This window comes from Trachypithecus francoisi, unplaced genomic scaffold (genome assembly GCF_009764315.1).
Source record: "Trachypithecus francoisi isolate TF-2019V2 unplaced genomic scaffold, Tfra_2.0 Lachesis_group1, whole genome shotgun sequence".
Classification (NCBI taxonomy): Eukaryota; Metazoa; Chordata; class Mammalia; order Primates; family Cercopithecidae; genus Trachypithecus; species Trachypithecus francoisi.
This window is the reverse complement of record NW_022681454.1, coordinates 117,724,817-117,742,911: the sequence shown is the minus strand read 5'-3', so window position 1 is coordinate 117,742,911 and position 18,095 is coordinate 117,724,817. Positions and strand designations below refer to the sequence as shown.

The following is an 18,095-nucleotide window of genomic DNA, read 5'->3' as shown; positions in this document are numbered from 1 at the left end:
TCTCCAGCCTGGGGACAGAGCGAGACTCTGTCTCAAAAGAACAACAATAAGAAACCACCACTAGGTGTTTGGGAAGAATTTTTAGAAATGTAAAAACAATGGTTTCATTTGACCCTGAAATTGGCTTTATAATCTAGTTGATTCAGCCGACCCTACAAACCCCGTGTTTCTGGCAAGACCACTCACTGTGCTGGCCGTGGCATCTCTCAGCCTCACTGCTGTCCCCTCTTCCCTCCACAGGCACAGGATTCCCAAAGAACAGTGGTAGCTCAAGCTGTGGCCCCTCATGAAGATCTTGGCCAAGTACAAGGCCAGCTACGATGTGTCGGACTCAGGCCAGCTAGAGCACGTGCAGCCCTGGAGCGTCTGACCCAGTCCTGCCTGAATGTGCCTGCAACCTGGACTCACCGTGGACCATCTGTTTTTGTAACACTTAAGTTATTTATCAGCAATTTATGAAAGTATTATTGACATTAATACCTAACCAGCAAGTACCTGTCACTGCCCATGTGCCCCACCAGCTCCAGTGCATGCTGTCTGTGGACTGTGTCTCATGCTTTCAGATGTGTGTATTAAATGTTTGCCTACAACTGCAACAGTCCTCCGTTTTAGTTTTTTAAGTAGGAGATTAACACCTCAATCTATGGGTGGCTACTAATGGTTTTCTCAGCACTTTTGTGGGCAAAGATTATAAAAATATTTTTAGTAGGGATCACTGAACTATGCACAACTCATAAAAGGAGAAAAAAGCCAGTTTTGTACACAGGCCAAAGGGAAAACCGTGTTTATTGCCATGTGTCAGTTTCCATCCACAGCAGCAGGCCAGGACGCTGGGCCTCGACCCCAGGCTCCTGCTCTCCTTAGAAAGCAAAGGAGAACACATGAATCTTATCTACTAGGCCTCTTGATTGCAATCCTAGCTGCATGTTAAAACCACCAAGATAGGGGTTCGAAAAATCTGATAGCCAGTTTCTCATCCAGTCCAAGCCATGGTCCTCGCTGGGACCTAATTTGGAATTCTCTGACTCTTGCCAGAATAGACATGGGTGCTGGGGTGACAGCCCTGCCACCCTCGTGGGCCCCCCTCTTGTAGGGACAGCGTTTCTGCCTCTTAGCTCTAGTCTGCAAGAGACCACACTGTGCCTCAGAAGCGGGTGTGGAGAGCTGTATTGGGGGAGAGGAGACCCCAAAAACAAGCTGTTTGGGAAATCAGAGTCCAACGGCCAAGAAGAGCTGGCGTGGAGGCTTTCCTTTCTGGCTCTGTAAAGACGAAGTGACCACTTACCTCAGCCCACCTGCCTCTCAGGACTGCTTCCATCCAGCCGCCCCGTTGAACTTCCGTCTGTTAAGAGGACGCTCCCTCAGGGCCTCGGTGTGATCGAGTTTCATGAATCAGCACAGGCAGACATGGGACACCTTTGTGTACCTTTTCATTTTACTTCTTTTAGTAAAGGCCCTAAATGCTACTTAAAATAATGACTCAAGCAGAGGTTAAGTCGGAGTTGCCCTTTAGATTCTTAAATATTCTAGAACTAATGAGATACAACAAGCCTTTCTGTCAGTAGAAAGTGAAAATTCTATGTGGTGCATCTTTGGCATTTCGTGCATGACTATTTCAATGAACGTCTTCCTGGTCACTCAAGATTGACTTGCCAGTCAGTGGCAACACCTTAAGAATGACACGATATTCTTGGAAAAAGCAGTAGCATTTCTGACTTTTCATATTCAGTCAGGGGCACCAGGGCTGCTCATCTGATGATCCAGGATGGGTCCTTGGCGATTTTGGGGTTCTCAGGTCCGAGTATGGCCAGGCCATGCGTGCTCTTCCCAGTGCCGAGGTACCTGAGGAAGGCAGGTGAGGTCAGCCAGGACTGGCTTCTGAGTCAGTGCCGTTAAGGCCTCCAATCCCAGATGCTGTCTCCCCCGCTCCCCACTCCCTATCGCTCACGGCCAGGAGCTTGTGGCTGACAGTGAAGAGCTGCTCCCTGTGGGCCTGCTTCATCTCATCCGAGAGGCCGTACAAGAAGTGGTCCATTCCTAGAAGACAAACCACAGGCACGGTGGGGCTGCCGCCCAGGAGCTCGCACAGTGGGCTGTGCACTCGTGTCCTGGAGGGGACAGGCGCATCTCACTGTTATTTCACATATGTGTTTCAACCACAGGGACGTGTCTAACAGCCCAGAGATCACACCCTGACCTCCAGCTCCCATGAGCCACGCTGACTCCTACCAAGGCCTGCTTCTGCAGTGTGGACGCAGTCAGAGCCATGTGAGGCTGATAATGCTGTGAGCAAAAGTGGCTCTACAGAGTAATGTGGCCAGGCCAGGCCCATGCCCACGTCGTCCTTCTACCCTAATGAGCCCAGACACTGCCGTGGGTTGGCCCCACTGGGCCTCAGGTCAGTAAAACTGAAATGACAGGATACATTCTTCTCACCTGGATGTCAGGAAGCATATTTCCAAGGCCAATGTTTAGGGTGTCAGATGTGGAAATTGTATCACAGGCAAGGACGGAGACGCCAGAAGCTGGTGCTCCTGCCTGTGCATGAGGGGAACTGGGAAAACAGCAATGTTATCTGAGGCTATGGACTGAGATTCTCACTGTTATACTCACAATACTTTTGTCTGAAGGAGTGACAGGAGCATCTACAGTTGAGAAGACAGAAAGTTTGGCTTCGTCGATATCTTGTGCATGAATTTTCTAGACTTTGCCCAGTAAACAGCCTTCCCACAAGATTGGAGCATCTCTATTGTATTTGGGTCCCTAGGAAACCCAGAGAAATAGGCAAGCATTTTACCAATGGACAAGTTTATGACAAACCTGTGACTTAACAGTTCAACATCTTCTATGGGTTAACAGCTCTATTTTACACCTGATCTAGTCCAAACAGCCCACTGACAAATTGCTCAATTACTCTCAGTGGAAATTTAAGTCCCATCACATAAGACTTTCAACACGTTCTCCCTCTTAGACAAGGTCTGTCTGCATAATGTCCTCCCCAGATTATTTAAATACACCTCTCTGTGACCTCATCAGGAGAGGAAAGATGTGGAGGGTGGGGGCAGGTCAAGATGACAAGGAAATTACAGAAGACTCACATGGAAAAATTAAGCAAACAAAGGTTTTCCTTTAATCTCCCTTAAGGACACACCCAGGGTAGTACAGGAATCTGCCTGAGGGGCCGATCTAGACTTCCCTTTGTGTAAATGGAAAGAGCCCAGCCCTCCCTTCACACTGACTCAGAGCTGCAGAGGGGCTGTGAACTGCTTCGCCATCCTTGTCTAGAAGAGTGGCTTCCAGCACAGCAAGGGGGGAGAACTCAGCAGGGTGGCAACGGCTACTGACTTCTCTACCTACATGCCTGCCTGCCTGCCTACCTACCTACCTACCTACCTAATCTATCTCTGCATCCATGAGACAGGGTCTCACTCTGTCACCCAGGTTGGCGTGTGGTGGCGCAATCTGTTCACTGCAGCTTCAACCTCCCTAGGCTCGAGGGATCCTCCCGCCTTAGCCTCCTATAGCTAGGACCACAGGCACTTGCCACCATGCCTGGCCAGCTCCTTCTTAAAAAGTGTCAGAATACAGGTTCTCTTGGTCAGCAAAGCCATAGACAATCAAGAATTCATTGTTTTAGAGTAACGGTGTTATGTTTATGAAAGCTAACAGAACTGCATGCACATCAGGCACCTCCGACTGAAATGAGCTAAGAATGCTCTCAGGCTGTATCTCAGCCCCTCACCTGGGGCCTGTGTTCCAGGTCCCCCAGAGCAGGGTTGCAACCTCAGACAGTCACTATAGATACTGTGTTTTTTTCCTATGCCTATGAAAAAGTATAGATTAGGTGCAGCAAGATATTAACAAAATACAACAATTACACTAATAAAAGTTACACTAAGTAAAACAAGCATTCTGTGAACAGAAGCTCTTGGATACCCACAGTGTATCTGATGACCTAGACAGCTACTGAGTGACCAACAGGCAGGTACCGTAGACAGCGTCAGCTTTCATCCCACTGCTTAGAAGAATGGTATACAATTTAAAACTTTGGAAGTGTTTATGTCTGGAATTCTCCATTTAATATTTTCAGACTGAGGGTGACTGTGGGTAATAAACCATGGAAAGCAAAACCATGGATGGAGCCACTACCATGTTCTGCCAAAATATGCTGGCTTAAACCAGGGTTTACTGAAGGCAGAATGCTTCCTGTTTAGGCTGCTGGCCCCAATCCTTGCACCAGAAAGGGCATTGCTGGCTGTGGCTAAGTGCTCAAGAAGTGAAAAGCAGCACACACAACAACTTTTGTCTAAAGTTTACTGCAGTAGAAGAAAATGACACTGATAATCATGAGTAGAAGACTAAAACCGTGTTCATCTCAATGTGTGAACTAGAGCAAAGCTCACCTGTAAGAGTAAAGGGTGAAAACCCCACTGCGGCTGAGTTTTGCGCCTCCACCATAAGCACCACCTTTTTCTCGAATTTCTGTATGCAGGAATTTAGCAGTCATCAAACGTGCAAGGATTTTAAGACTGAAATGAATGATTTAAAAAAGCAAATTAAAAACACCATGGCTGATAAAAAAAGCATAGACAATGAAGTAATTATTGGATTAAGTGAAAATGAAAATAAAATCAAGTTGTACAATAATGCCACATAAATTATGGTCCCATTTCTTTGGTCTTGTTTTTTAAGAGTTGGGGTCCTGCTCTGTCGCCAGGCTGGAGTGCATAAGGGCAATCACAGCTCACTGCAGCCTTGAACTCCTGGGCTCAAGGGATCCTCCCACCACAGTCTCCCGAGTAGCTGGGCCTACAGGTACATGCCACCGTGCCTATTTTTACAGTTTTTGTAGAGGCAGGGTCTAGTTTTGTTGCCCAGGCTGGTCTTAAACATCTGGCTTCAAGCGATCCTCCTGCCTTCAAAGTGCTGGGCTTACAGGCATGAGATTTTCTTTTTAATTAACAAAAACTAAAAAGCACTAGGAAGCACAATTTTCAAGCAGTTGTCTTGGATTACAGGGTTGAAGCAGTGGTGGTGGGGAGGGAATCTAACACTTCCAGCACCACACTGCTTAACTTTTTCCAATGCATATGTGACATTTTTAAAATCTGGTGAAGTAGAAAGAGGTTATTTCTATCGTAAAGGCAAGTGTGCAAATGAACATTTATTTAAATGTCTCACATCAGAATAGGGAAAAAAAGGAAACTGAAGTCAAACTCTTTGAGTTTTATAGGAATCCCTTAAGAAAACACACACTCTCCGATAAAGCACATTTCCAGGAACGGGGCTGATTTCATCTGCCTTCCACTGTGAACAGTGACATCACATTCTAGATGATTCTAGAACACATTCACCTCTGACATAAAGCAGGGCAGACAGTGATGGTAGCGTCTGCAACAAAGACACAGACTCCTTAAAGACGCCCGTGGCGAGATCAGCCCCACGTCACTACTTCCACAGATGTGCCATTTCCTAAAGCAGATGAAGGGAGTCAAATAGGCCAGGTGGGAAATCAAGGAAGGAGTGGGCGTGTTCCTGGGGACTGTACTGGGAGAAGTCACGACCATCTCGTGTGGGCCCTCCAGGAGAAACCCAGCGCCACACGGGTGGCTGGGGCGCCGTCAGTTGGGACCAGCGAGGTTGGAGCCAGACCCTGGGGGACGGAGCCTCTACAAGCACCAGCAGGGATGGCGTTCCATCCATCCATGCATCCTCCTCCTTGAGAAATTTCTATTACTTGTATATTAAAAACAGATGCTCACTGTTGAAAGATTATAAAATACAAAAAAACAAGGAATAAAAGATCTAGAATCCCCCTAGCCCAGGGGGGAACTTCCACATTTTTAGTGTTTTTTGTCTGCATTTTCCTATTGGATGGTGGAAACAGACACCACTCTTCTGCTGGCACAGCAGACAGATCTGCTTATCTTCTACAAATATGGAAATAAATGAACAAAAGAGCTGACCACATACCTCTTTTCTACAGGGGAACTCTTTCTGGGCCCCCACTGTAGCCCCACATTTCCTCACACCTGGCTACACACCTCCCCATCTGTGGTCATACTGTGACACACGTGCACCCTGGAGGCCCGGCACATTCTCCTATCAGGATAGACTGCCCAGGCCTAAGCCTGCCTTCCTCTCTCTACTACTCATGTGGCTGGGGCGCCGTCAGTTGGGACCAGTGGAGGTTGGAGCCAGACCCTGTGGGTCTCCTCCTTGGTTTAGTCCCTCATGGGGGTAGCTGCCTGGGACAAGGATACAGGAAGTGAATTTCCGGGATATAACACGTTTGCACAGATCTCTGTCATCCACACCCAACTGACAGGTCCCCAAAAGTGCATGTCCGTGAGTCTGTCCTCCTGGTCTGGCCAGTTTCCGCAGATGGGATGAACACAGCCGAGGGGCAGCCACACTGCGGAAGAAGGGGCTGGAGGGCTGGACCGTAGGCTGCAAACTCCCTTGCCCCACGCCACTTTGGGAACAGGCCTGACCCTCACTCTCGGCTGTGGCTTCGGCCACTCAACCCAGGGCCTCCTTCCCTGAGCTTCTGACTTGTGTGAGGAGACAGGGGAGGCAAACTCCTCAGAGGGACTGTGAGGCGGCCCCCAGCCCTGCCATCTGCAGGGCTCTGCAGGACCACCTGGTTTCTCCCCACCGCCCTGTCCCTCTGTGGCTTCGGGTCAGGCACCCCCACCGACGCACCCACAGTCTGGCTCATGAGGTTTTCCTGTAGCCCCCATGGCTGCTTGGGTCACCTCCCTCTCTCCCTTGTGGCTTCGTGTCTTGATCTGCCTTTGCTATCGTTCCATGCATCTGTCCTCACGAAGGCTTAATGTACCATGTTTATCAGAGGTCTCAGCCTAAATTCATTCAATTTTCACCTAGAGATGAGATGAGTACATGGGGCATTTTGAAAAGAGACTGTGGTTAGGGCCTTTGTTCATAAAGACTCTGCTGTTTAAAGAGGGCCGCTCGTAGACTCATGCAGCCCCAGGTCCAACACTTGGAGTCAGTACAGACTTTTCCTGTGCTAAAACATGCCCTGTGAACTCGAACAGGCTTGACAAGCTGCTTCTGTAAGGCTCAGGCCTGAGAGGTCCCGACCTCCACCCTCCTACCTGGCATGATCTGGGTCCATGTAGGGGACAGTTCAGATGCATTCGCCCACATAATTCACCGGGAAGGGTACCAGGAAGTGAGTCTTCATCTGCCATGGCTTGAAGATGGGTTCCTGAGGGATAAGGTGTGGTCAAAGGCGGCTGTCCTATTTTTATTTTGGCCTTTTCTTAGTGTGTGTTTTCTGTAACTACTGCTGTGTAGAACTTCTATATGAGTTTTAGGTAGTGACTCTTGCCCACCCAGAGGTCCCCCACCCCAGAGAGCCTCCACTTCGGCCCCCCGGGCTGGTCCTGCCTGTGCTCTGCTTGGTGTGAATGTTGAATGTGATCGATCCACACGGCTGCTTGACCCTGCGTCTCCTTCCTTGTTGTTGCTGAGGCCAGTTCTGTTCTCTCTTTCTCCACCTGAACTGCACTTGAAGCCAAGATAAAGGATGAGAAGTGGTTGCTAAGAAGGACCCTCCTGCAGTGAATTCTCTGTGAGGAGGCTGCACTGGCCTAGCCTGTCATTTCCTTCTATAAGCTCATTCCAGAGGTCGGCAAGGGGCAGCCTGTCCCTGCCTGCTCTTGAAGCCCGTGAATCAAGAATGGATTTTACATTTCCAAATGGTTAAACAAATAAAAAACTAACACTTCATGACACTGAGAAGTTTCCATGTCCATAAGTAAAGTTTTTTGGGGTGCAGTCATGCCCATCTCTTCACAGGCCACCTGCAGAAGGCTGCTGTCGTGCAGCCACGGCAGAGTTGCATCCTTGAGGCAAAGATCATTTGGGAAAGCTGAAAATACTGATTCCTGGCTCTTTAGGGAAACAGTTTCCAGTCCCTGGTTTAAGGGCTGTGTGGCAGGACCCTAGGATCTTGATCAGATTGCTCCTCACTCAGGGCCTGCTGTGGCCCTGAGTCATTCTCTCTTCTAGGTTTTATTATTCATATCACAGGCAGAATGTACACTCCTTGTTATATCGGATGGAATCTCATCCTCTTTCAACTTGTATCTTTAGAACAATATCTCATGGGGGCTGTCCATCCCTTCAATATTGGTACTAAGACCATCTTCTCGTTTACTGGATATAAGAAACAATATCACTGGAGGGGTGTACACCCCTTGCAATGTTGATGGTAATATCACCTCTCCCCCATGGTTATTAAGGACAAATATTAAGGTCTGCAAAGTCTGTGTGCTATGGTGCCTCTCATGGGGGCGTTGAGCTCTGTCATGCTAGATTTCAGGGTGTCTGCCTCATGGTCATCTGACTCACCAACAGAGACCCTGTGGCCAGATTCAAACTAGCAGGAACAGTTGGTCTTTGGCAACAGGGATACCGTAGAGCTGAGCTGCCACTCAGCCTGAGATGGTCCCATGACACCCACTGTCTGGGTCAAGGTTGGGGCAGGGCTGGTGTCCTGAACTGCCGTTCGATGTGGATCATAATAGCCAGGGGGGCAGAGGGGGTTGCTATTACACCACATATCGCGGGGGGTGCCTCAACCCCCTGCGATGTGGATCGTAAGAGCCAATTACTCCCCCCTGCAATGTGTGTCCATTATTAGCAGTCTCTTTTGTTCAGGATATTAGGAACAATTTCACAGGGTGTATGTACACAGCCTGCGACAGGAGAACGAACACCATCCTCTGCACCTCCGGATATGAGCAACCATATCACACAATGGGTGTACACTTTTTGGGAGATTTGGGGTAATGTCGTCCTGTGTTTCCCTGAATATTTGGAGAAATGTCACAGGGCGGCTGTGCATCCACTGCTCTCTTGGCAGGAACATCAGACTTTACATACTGGAAATTAGGAGCAGTATCACAGACTAGGTATCAAGCCACTGTCATACTGGAAGTAATATCATGCTCTCCCCCACAAATTATGAGGAACAATATCACGGGGGGGGGTGTGTACCTTCTCTGGTAGTGGGAGTAGTATCATCATCTCTTCCTCTAGATGACAGGAGCGATATCACAGGGTGGGTGTACACCCTGTGTGTTTTTGGAAGCAATGTCATTCTCTCTTCTAGGTTTTAAGATTCATATCATGGGCAGGGTGTACACCCCTTATTATATTGGATGGAATCTCATCCTCTTTCAACCTGTAACTTTAGAAAAATATCCCATGGGGCTGTCCATCCCTTCAAAATTAGTACTAATACCATCTTCTCCTTTCCTGGATATAAGAAACAATATCACAGGAGGGGTGTACACCCCTTGCAATGTTGGTAGTAATATCACCTCTCCCCTGTGGTTATTAAGGACAAAATCCCAGGGTGGCTGTACGGTTCCTAGTTTGTTGGGAGTAATATCATCCATTCACCCCCTGGATAAGAGGAACTATATCATGGAAGAGGTGTCCACCCCCTTCGATATTGTCAGCCATGTCATCTTCTTCCTGCCTGGATATTAGGAATGATACCCTGGGGTTGGGGGCGGTGTACACCCACTGCAATATTGAAAGTGAAATCAGCCTCTTTCCCGCTGGATATTAGGAACTATATCACAAGTGTGTGTGCACCTTCTGGAATATTGAGAGTACTATCAGCCTCCACCCCACTGCATATTAGGAACAATATACAGGGGGCAGGGTAGTTACATGCCCTGGGATATTGAGAACAATATTCTTCTCTTTCCCCTGTAAATTAGGAACTACATCACAGGGGTCTGTACACCTTCAGCGATATTGGGATTCAAGTTATCCTCTCCCCCACTGAATGTCAAAAACAATATCACAGGAGGGTGTACACCCCCTGCGATATGGCCAGTAATATCACCATCTCTACCTTTGGATACTAGGAACAACATCACAGAGGGTGTGACACTGCCCCGCGATATTGGGCATAGTGTTACCCTCTCTTTCCCTGGATATTAGGAACGATATTCCTGGTGGTGGGAGGTGGAGTATATTAAGAACAATATCACTGGGTGGGTGTACACCCCCTGCAATATTGGCTGTAGTATCATCCTCTCTTCCCTAGGATATTAAGAACAGTATCACAGGAGGTGTGTACAGCCACAGTCGCTGCGTTATTGGGAGCAATAGCATCTTCTCCCCCTCTCGATATAAGGAAAAATATCCCAGGGTGGGTGTACATCCCCTGCGAGATTGGCCATAGTGTCATCGTCTCTCAAACTGGTTATTGGGCATAGTGTCACAGGGGGGTGTACGTCTTCTTCAATATTGGGAGCAATATCATCCTCTCCCGTCAGGATTATAGGCAAAATATTGAAGGGGTTTTACAACTCGTGCGACATGGGCAGTAATATCATCCTCTCCCCACCTAGATGGGGAGAAGAGAGAATGATCATACTCCCAACAGTGCTGGGGGTGTCCTCTGCCATGTGATACTGTTGTCAAGAGCTAAAGGTGGAGAAGGTAATATCATTCATTGTACTGCACGGGAAGTACAGCCAACAGTGATATTGTCAGGGGGGTGAGGCGCCCCCCCGTGAGGTGGGGACCAGTAGCCGCCCCCTCTCACACCCTTGGCTATTGGGAGCCACCTCGCAGGGGGGTGAGGCACCCCCCACGCGGTGGGGACCAGTAGCCGCCCCCTCTCCCCCCCTCGGCTATTGGGAGCCACCTCACAGGGGGGTGAGGCACTGCCCGCGAGGTGGGGACCAGTAGCCGCCCCCTCTCGCCCCCCTGGCTATTGGGAGTCATGGTGGACTCACTGACTGTTTAGGATATTGTGGGTATTATCCATGTTGGGAGACGATGATATTACGCCCAATATCGTGGAGGATGTTCAGACACACTGGGATATTGTTCCTTATATCGAGAGGGGGAGAAGATGCTATTGCTCCCAATAATGCAGGGACTGTGGCTGTACACACCTCCTGTGATACTGTTCTTAATATCCTAGAAAAGAGAGGATGATGCTACACCCAATATCGCAGGGGATATTAATATTAATAACAATATTATTACAGGCTATGTTGCTGGTCTTAAACTCCTGACCTCAGTGGATCCTACTAATTAAACAAAATCTGATACTTGACCAACAACCATAGTATACTAAGTGATACGTTTTTTTGTTTTTGTTTGAGAGAGGGTCTTCCTCTGTTGCCCTGGCTGGAGTGCCATGGTGCAATTCTAACTTACTACAGCCTCAAATTATTGGGATCAGGTGATCAACTTCCCGAGCAGCTAGAACCACAGGTGTGCACCACCATGTCCAGCATTTTTTTTTTTTTTGGTACAGTTGGAGGTCTCACTATGTTGCTGGTCTTAAACTCCTGACCTCAGTGGATCCTACTGCCTCAGCCTCCCTAAGTGCTGGGATTACAGGTGTGAGCCACCACACCAGGCCCAAGTGGCGTATTCTAAAATTTTTTGGAATCCAACCACTTTGAAAATGTATGGTGAGCTATAAATCATCTCCCCATAAACACATGGATGCATATACACAAAATTGTTGCACAGCATTTTGGGGACGTCATAAATTTCTGAGAGCTAGGTTAAGAACCTTAGGATTATGGATTCTGATTTCTTTATTTTTTCTTTTTTTTTTTTTTTTTTTTGAGAGAGTCGCTTTGTCATCCAGGCTGGAGTGCAGTGGTGTGATCTCGGCTCACTGCAAGCTCCGCCTCCCGGGTTCTCGTCATTCTCCTGCCTCAGCCTCCCAAGTAGCTGAGACTACAGGCACCTGCCACCATGCTCAGCTGATTTTTTGTATTTTTAGTAGAGGCAGGGTTTCACTATAGCCAGGTTGGTCTCAATCTCCTGACCTCATGATCTGCCCTCCTCGGCCTCCCAAAGTCTGGGATTACAGGTGTGAGTGACCGTGCCTGGCTCTAGATTCTGGTTTATTAAAGGAAATGTATTTCAAGTCAGAGCTTGTCATTTATTGCACAGGAAAATAAAAACTTCATTTAAAAAATCAAAAACACCCACATGATAAAATAAGGTCCTGCTTGGTTTTAAACTACTTGGTGACCATCATCAGTTATTTTCTTGACCACGGGATGCACCTAATTCCTAACTATGAAAAAAGGCACAAACATTGTTTATTGGGCTTTTGGCTTCAGTCTTGAAACAATCGGATTCTCTCAAACTCAGGCATATGAATCGCTGTTGTGTTGATGCAGCTGTTTCCATTCTAGAAATGGACCTGGAATCATGTACTTTTCACCCATGGAGAGTCCTTTGTGTAAAACTTGAAAAGGCAAGGTCCCAAATTCCCCATATGGGTGTTTCTTCCAGTAAAGGAATTACTCTAATGACTTCTTAGCAAAATAATCAGGCAGGCCATCAAAATACTCCAAAACACAAAGTTTAGCTCCATTTCTGATGGCGCTGTCTCCACTGCTATCAATCTCACCAACAGCCTCACATCAAGTCAGAGGAATGGTTTTTTCATTTAAGAAGGACCTTCATGGCTGGGTGCGGTGGCTCATGCCTGTAATCCTATTACTTTGGGAGGCCAATGTGGGTGGATCAGGGAGGTCAGGAGTTTGTGACCAGTCTGGTCAACATACTGAAACCCTGTATGTACTAAAAATACAAAAATTAGCCGGGCTTGGTGGCACGTGCCTGTAGTCCCAGCTACTCAGGAGGCTGAGGCAGGAGAACTGCTTGAACCCAGGAGGTGGAAGTTGTGGTGAGCCAAGATCGCACCACTGCACTCCAGCCTGGGTAACAGAATGAGACTTCATCCCAAAAAAAAAAAAAAAAAAAAAAAAAAAGGATCTTCATGTTCCTGCCAATTTGCAAAAAAAAAAAAAAAAAAGGTATCTGTTAACCAGAGGCAATGAAAAGCACCTCCCAGGCTGCTCTAGTAAGGGGATTGGTAACTGTGGTGGGAGATTCCAACCCCCGAGACCTGTGACTATGTCACGCAGCAAAAGGGCTTTGCCACAGGCCTTAGGAGAAGTATCCTGGGCTATCCAGGGAGGTCCAATCTAATCCCATGAGCCTCTAAGAGCATAGAACTGGCCAGGCGAGGTGGCTCACCCCTGTATCTCTGCACTTTGAGAGGCTAAGGCAGGCGGATCACGAGATCAAGAGATGGAGACCACCCTGGCTAAAATGGTGAAACCCCATCTCTACTAAAAATACAAAAATTAGTTGGGCATCGTGGCGGGCCCCTGTAGTCTCAGCTACTCAGGAGGCTGAAGCAGGAGAATCACTTGAACCTGGGAGGTAGAGGTTGCAGCGAGCTGAGATCACGCCACTGCACTCCAGCCTGATCAACAGTGCGAGACTCCATCTCAAAAAAATATTTTGAAATAGGGCATAGAACCTTCTCCGAGTGGAAGAAGAGAAATGCACACAGGAGAACTGGAAAGCCTGACCAGGTCCCTGGCCTAGCTAGTCCTGAGCTGATGGGACCACGTGCAAAGACCAGATAGAGGCCTCAGGAGCTGAGGGCAGCCCCCAACAGATGGCCAGCAAGGGAACAAACACCTCAGTCCTGCAACCACAAGGAACTATATTTGGCCAAAAGTGCTTGGAAACAATTATCCAATGAGGAATGTAGCCCAGACCACATGGTGATTTTTGCCCAGTGATGCCCACGTCAGACTTCTGTCCCACAGAACTGTGAGATGATACAATTTCAATTGTTTTAAGCCATGAAATATGTGGAAATGTGGTAAAGCAGCAACAGAAATGAATACAGTGATTTACGTGGAAACCCCTAGAAGAGTGTCTGGCATGGTGTTGTCACCTGACAAGCGTTTCCCGATTTCCTTACATTGCAAGGCAGGGCTGGCCACACTCCATCCAAAAGAGATGATAGTCTTGCTCTGACAAAACAGATTCAGTGAATTACAAATGGCCCAGAACACCTACAAATTTTAGGTTTCAGGTAAGTGATTGCCTTTCCTTTCACTTAGAAACCTCCCAATGCTCATCTTATTGATAAACTCTAAGTAACAAGCAGGAGACTAAACACCAGACAAATCCAGCCCCAGATGCCCCGAGGGAGCCCATCCCAGCACTCACTCCACTGCACTGAAATGATGTCCAGGTCAGTTTATCCCACTAGACCAAGAACTCCAGCTCTCCATGTGTGAGTACCAGTGCTGCCTCTGTATCTCTGCTTCTCTGCTTCTACGACGGTGCTTCTGCACTTCACAGGAAATCTGTATCAGTGTTTGTCAACACTATATATGACAGTATAACTTAATATCTGCACAGAAAATATAAATTCTCTGAGGACCAGGGCCGGGTTTATTAGCCTTTGTACTCCCACTGCCACTGTCTGGGACATCAGAGGCACTCGGTAGAAGTTGGTGAAGAGAACGAAAAGGCAGAGGAGAGACAGGAAAGCAGGACCAACACTGCAGACACAGATTCTGAGGTGGCTGGAGGAGAGGCAGAGCAGAGAAACTTCCTGGATGCTGGAATGGGGTTCAGTGTGATACCTGCTGCTGGATTTCAAATGTCAAAGGTGATGCTTTGCTGACCTTGACCTCTGACTGCCCTTTAACTGCCCTTTAGCTTTCCCAACCTCAAGACAGGGCACTTAGAAACTGCAATGTCAAGAAATTATGCTTCATTAAAGCATGGGAATGTTATTTACATGGATGCTCATTACTTCATTTTTTACATGGGAATGTAAATAATTGAAGAGATTGTTAAAGACTAAATCATGTACATTCAATAACTTTGTAAAATATTAATGATAACTGAAACACAAATTTTGGTGGTCCCCAAAAATGCTAAAATATAAAACAATACTGGCCAATTAAAGATAGAAAATAATCCTAAGCTCCCCAACAGACACATTAAAACTTCTCTGTACATTAAATATTAGGGATTTCAAAGAAAACCCAGATTCATTTCATTCTTTTTTTTTTTTTTTTTTTTTGAGACGGAGTCCTGCTCTGCCACCCAGGCTGGAGTGCAGTGGCCGGATCTCAGCTCACTGCAAGCTCCGCCTCCCAGGTTTACGCCATTCTCCTGCCTCAGCCTCCCGAGTAGCTGGGACTACAGGCGCCTGCCTCATCGCCCGGCTAGTTTTTTTGTATTTTTAAGTAGAGACAGGGTTTCACCGTATTAGCCAGGATGGTCTCGATCTCCTGACCTTGTGATCCGCCCGTCCCGGCCTCCCAAAGTGCTGGGATTACAGGCTTGAGCCACCGCGCCCGGCCATTTCATTCTTAATATGGCATTAAAAAAAAAAATCTTAGGTAATACAATATTTCATTTCAAATTTACAAAATTCCATTACATTCATGATTTCATTTCATCCTCAAAACAATCTCCTGAGTTAGGCAGAACAGGTATTACTAACAACTAACTCCATTTGACAGGTAAGGGAACTGAAGTTCACAAAGTACTTGGACTTAACAAAAGCTTTAATAGGGCCACATATCGAAACCAAATCCTCTGCTCAAAAGAACTAGAATAAGTTGTCTTTTACACATTATTCATACTTATATCCTGTCAACATCCAAAAATGTTTTGAGGTAGCCTGCAATAATAGACATCTATCCAATAAAAACATTAAAATGAAAAACAGGTGGGAAAAAAAAACAGCAGGTGACATGGGAGACAGAAAAAGGTAGATACCAAAGACTGAGACTTATAATCTAAGAAAACTTCATCTCTGACCTTCCAGTTCCAGGGAGATAATACTAAAGGAAACAAGATGGTTTATAGACTCATAAACTGACAAAAGAGAGGTTGCATCAGTTCTTAACTATGGAACACTCGTGGCAGCCACAGCAAATCTCTAGGACAATGTACCAATGGCATCAAAGCAAGAGTATACTTCAGTGATAGAGTGAATTAAGTTCCCTGTTTGGGACCCAGGGCAGAGCTAGAGAAAAGAACTCTGAAATGTAGAGCTCAAAAATATATCCTCTGTCAGCCAGGCACAGTGGCTCACACCTGTAATCCCCAGCACTCTGGAAGGCCGAGGCAGGCAGATCACAAAGTCAGGAGATGGAGACCATCCTGGCTAGCACTGTGAAATCCTATTTCTACTAAAAATACAAAAACTAGCCGGGCGTCGTGGCAAGCGCCTATAGTCCCAGCTGCTTGGAAGGCTGAGGTAGGAGAATGGAGTAAACCCAGGAGGCGGAGCTTGCAGTGAGTGGAGATCCTGCCACTGCGCTCCAGCCTGGGCTGAAAAGAGCAAAACTCTGACTCCAAAAAAAAAATACACATATATATATATATACCCTGTGAATTCTCCATACCCAAGTGTCCCCTTCTGTGAGAGACTTCCTTACACCATTGTGGGGAAGAGAATTTCTCTCTGCTATATTTGCTTGAAAGAATTAAAGATGTAGGGCAAAAATTCTTGGAAATTATGTCGTTTACGATCCTCAAAAGTGAGAAAAATGAAGCCCAGAAGAGAAGACCTTCCAGGAAAATTCCAGAGCCGGAGGTAGACCCTGTACATTGTTTCTGTTTTTGTTTTGAGAGGAAGTCTCACTCTATGGCCCAGGCTGGAGTGCAGTGGAGCCATTTCACTCACTGCAACCTCCACCTCCTGGGTTCAAGCTATTCTCCTGCCTCAGTCTCCTGAGTAGTTGCGATTGCAGGAGCCCACCACCACGCCCAACTAATTTTTGTATTTTTAGTAGAGACAGAGTTTCACCATGTTGGCCAGGTTGGTCTCGAACTCCTGACCTCAAGTGATCCACCTGCCTAGACCTCCCAAAGTCCTCGGATTACAGGCGTGAGCCACTGCACCCAGCCGGCCTGGTAAGTTTTAATCAAGTACTCTGAACTATGCAACAAACACTAGGAAGTAATAGAAAAAAAATTAATCTAAAAACCCTCTGGAGAGTCAAAGAATTGCAGATTTTAAATAGCATGAATACTTGGATTCATGGTATTGACAAAGGACCTCGCACTTACCCGCATGTACAAACTGCCTGCCCACCTCTATCAGAGTATTTTTCAAGCTGCGCTACAGTTAACTATGTACTGCCCAAAGCCAATCTGTCCCTGCAGACCATAAGCTCTTAAAGACCAGGACTTCAGGAGAACAAGCAAAACTTCAGAGAGAAGGGAGCCACCGAAACAGAGTTCATAGCAATGGGTTGGCAGGAGCTGATGACTGGAGGTGGGCTGTAGCCTTGGGGTCTGGGACAGCGGAGGGCAGAGAAGGCAAAAGGGCCTGCATGACATGCTACAGGGCTAGGAGCCACAGCTGCAGTGATTAGTTCAGTTTTGTCTCGTATGCCTGTTACTTATACACCATCTCTTGTTCAGAAAGAACTTCAGGTTGAGTATTTGGACTCCTTGAGCCTTCTGCTGTTTGTCTCGGGACGTTTAACACTCTTAAAAGGGGGAAACTGACCAGTTCGATTTTGCTTCCTGGGACATTACAGTTTTTTCAAAAGTTTGATGAAAGCATTCACTAAGGAGTGATTCCACTTTCTCTGGTGGCTGAGAAATACGCGTCTGAGGGGCAGCATCAGGTCCCCATCAAGCTGAGATCGGAGTCTCCCCACCTATGGACCTCACCCCGGCTCCCCCCTCATAAATCTGACCTCTAACTGTAATTGCCTTGGCCTCATTCCGTGGGTGTGGATGCTCCTGCTTGAAAGGCATTTTCAGCCCGCCAAATTCTTGGGCGAGTTTCTTCCATTCTCCAGCCGCTGAGAGCTACAAAGTTCAATCTGGCTTTCCAGATTTTTTTTTCTTCCCATTACTAAGGGAAGAAATCAAGAAGCGCCAGGCAGAAGGGCTCTGCTCCCACCAATCAGAGCCCAGCGGAAGGCCAGAGCAGGAAGTGCAGCGGTGGGACGCGCGGTGACAGCCCCTCGCCCCCCAGGACCCGCCGGCCTGGGCAGAGGTCGGTGAGGCCGCTGCGCGACAGCTCCGGGCCCGCGCCTTTCGCTTTCTCCCGCCCAGCAAGTGAGAGGATAAATCACGGGGCGGGGGCAGTGCGTCCCCAGCAACCGCGCACCCCGCGCACAGACCCCCACTACATGCGCGTCCCAGGCGGGGTCGACCCAGACGAGTCACGGGGCGGCGCACAGCCCCACTAGCAGGGCAGCCAGGACCCA

The 18,095-nt window shown here is 47.5% G+C and overlaps 1 long non-coding RNA gene across 1 annotated transcript; it reads right to left on the bottom strand.

The window, feature by feature from the left end:
• Positions 1–2,702: 2,702 nt before the first annotated feature.
• LOC117085852 lies at positions 2,703–5,308 on the bottom strand. Its single transcript, XR_004438100.1, has 3 exons — positions 5,257–5,308; positions 4,404–4,529; positions 2,703–2,763 (listed from the first exon to the last, which is right to left on the bottom strand). It is a non-coding gene; the product is annotated as an uncharacterized LOC117085852 (long non-coding RNA).
• Positions 5,309–18,095: the final 12,787 nt, after the last annotated feature.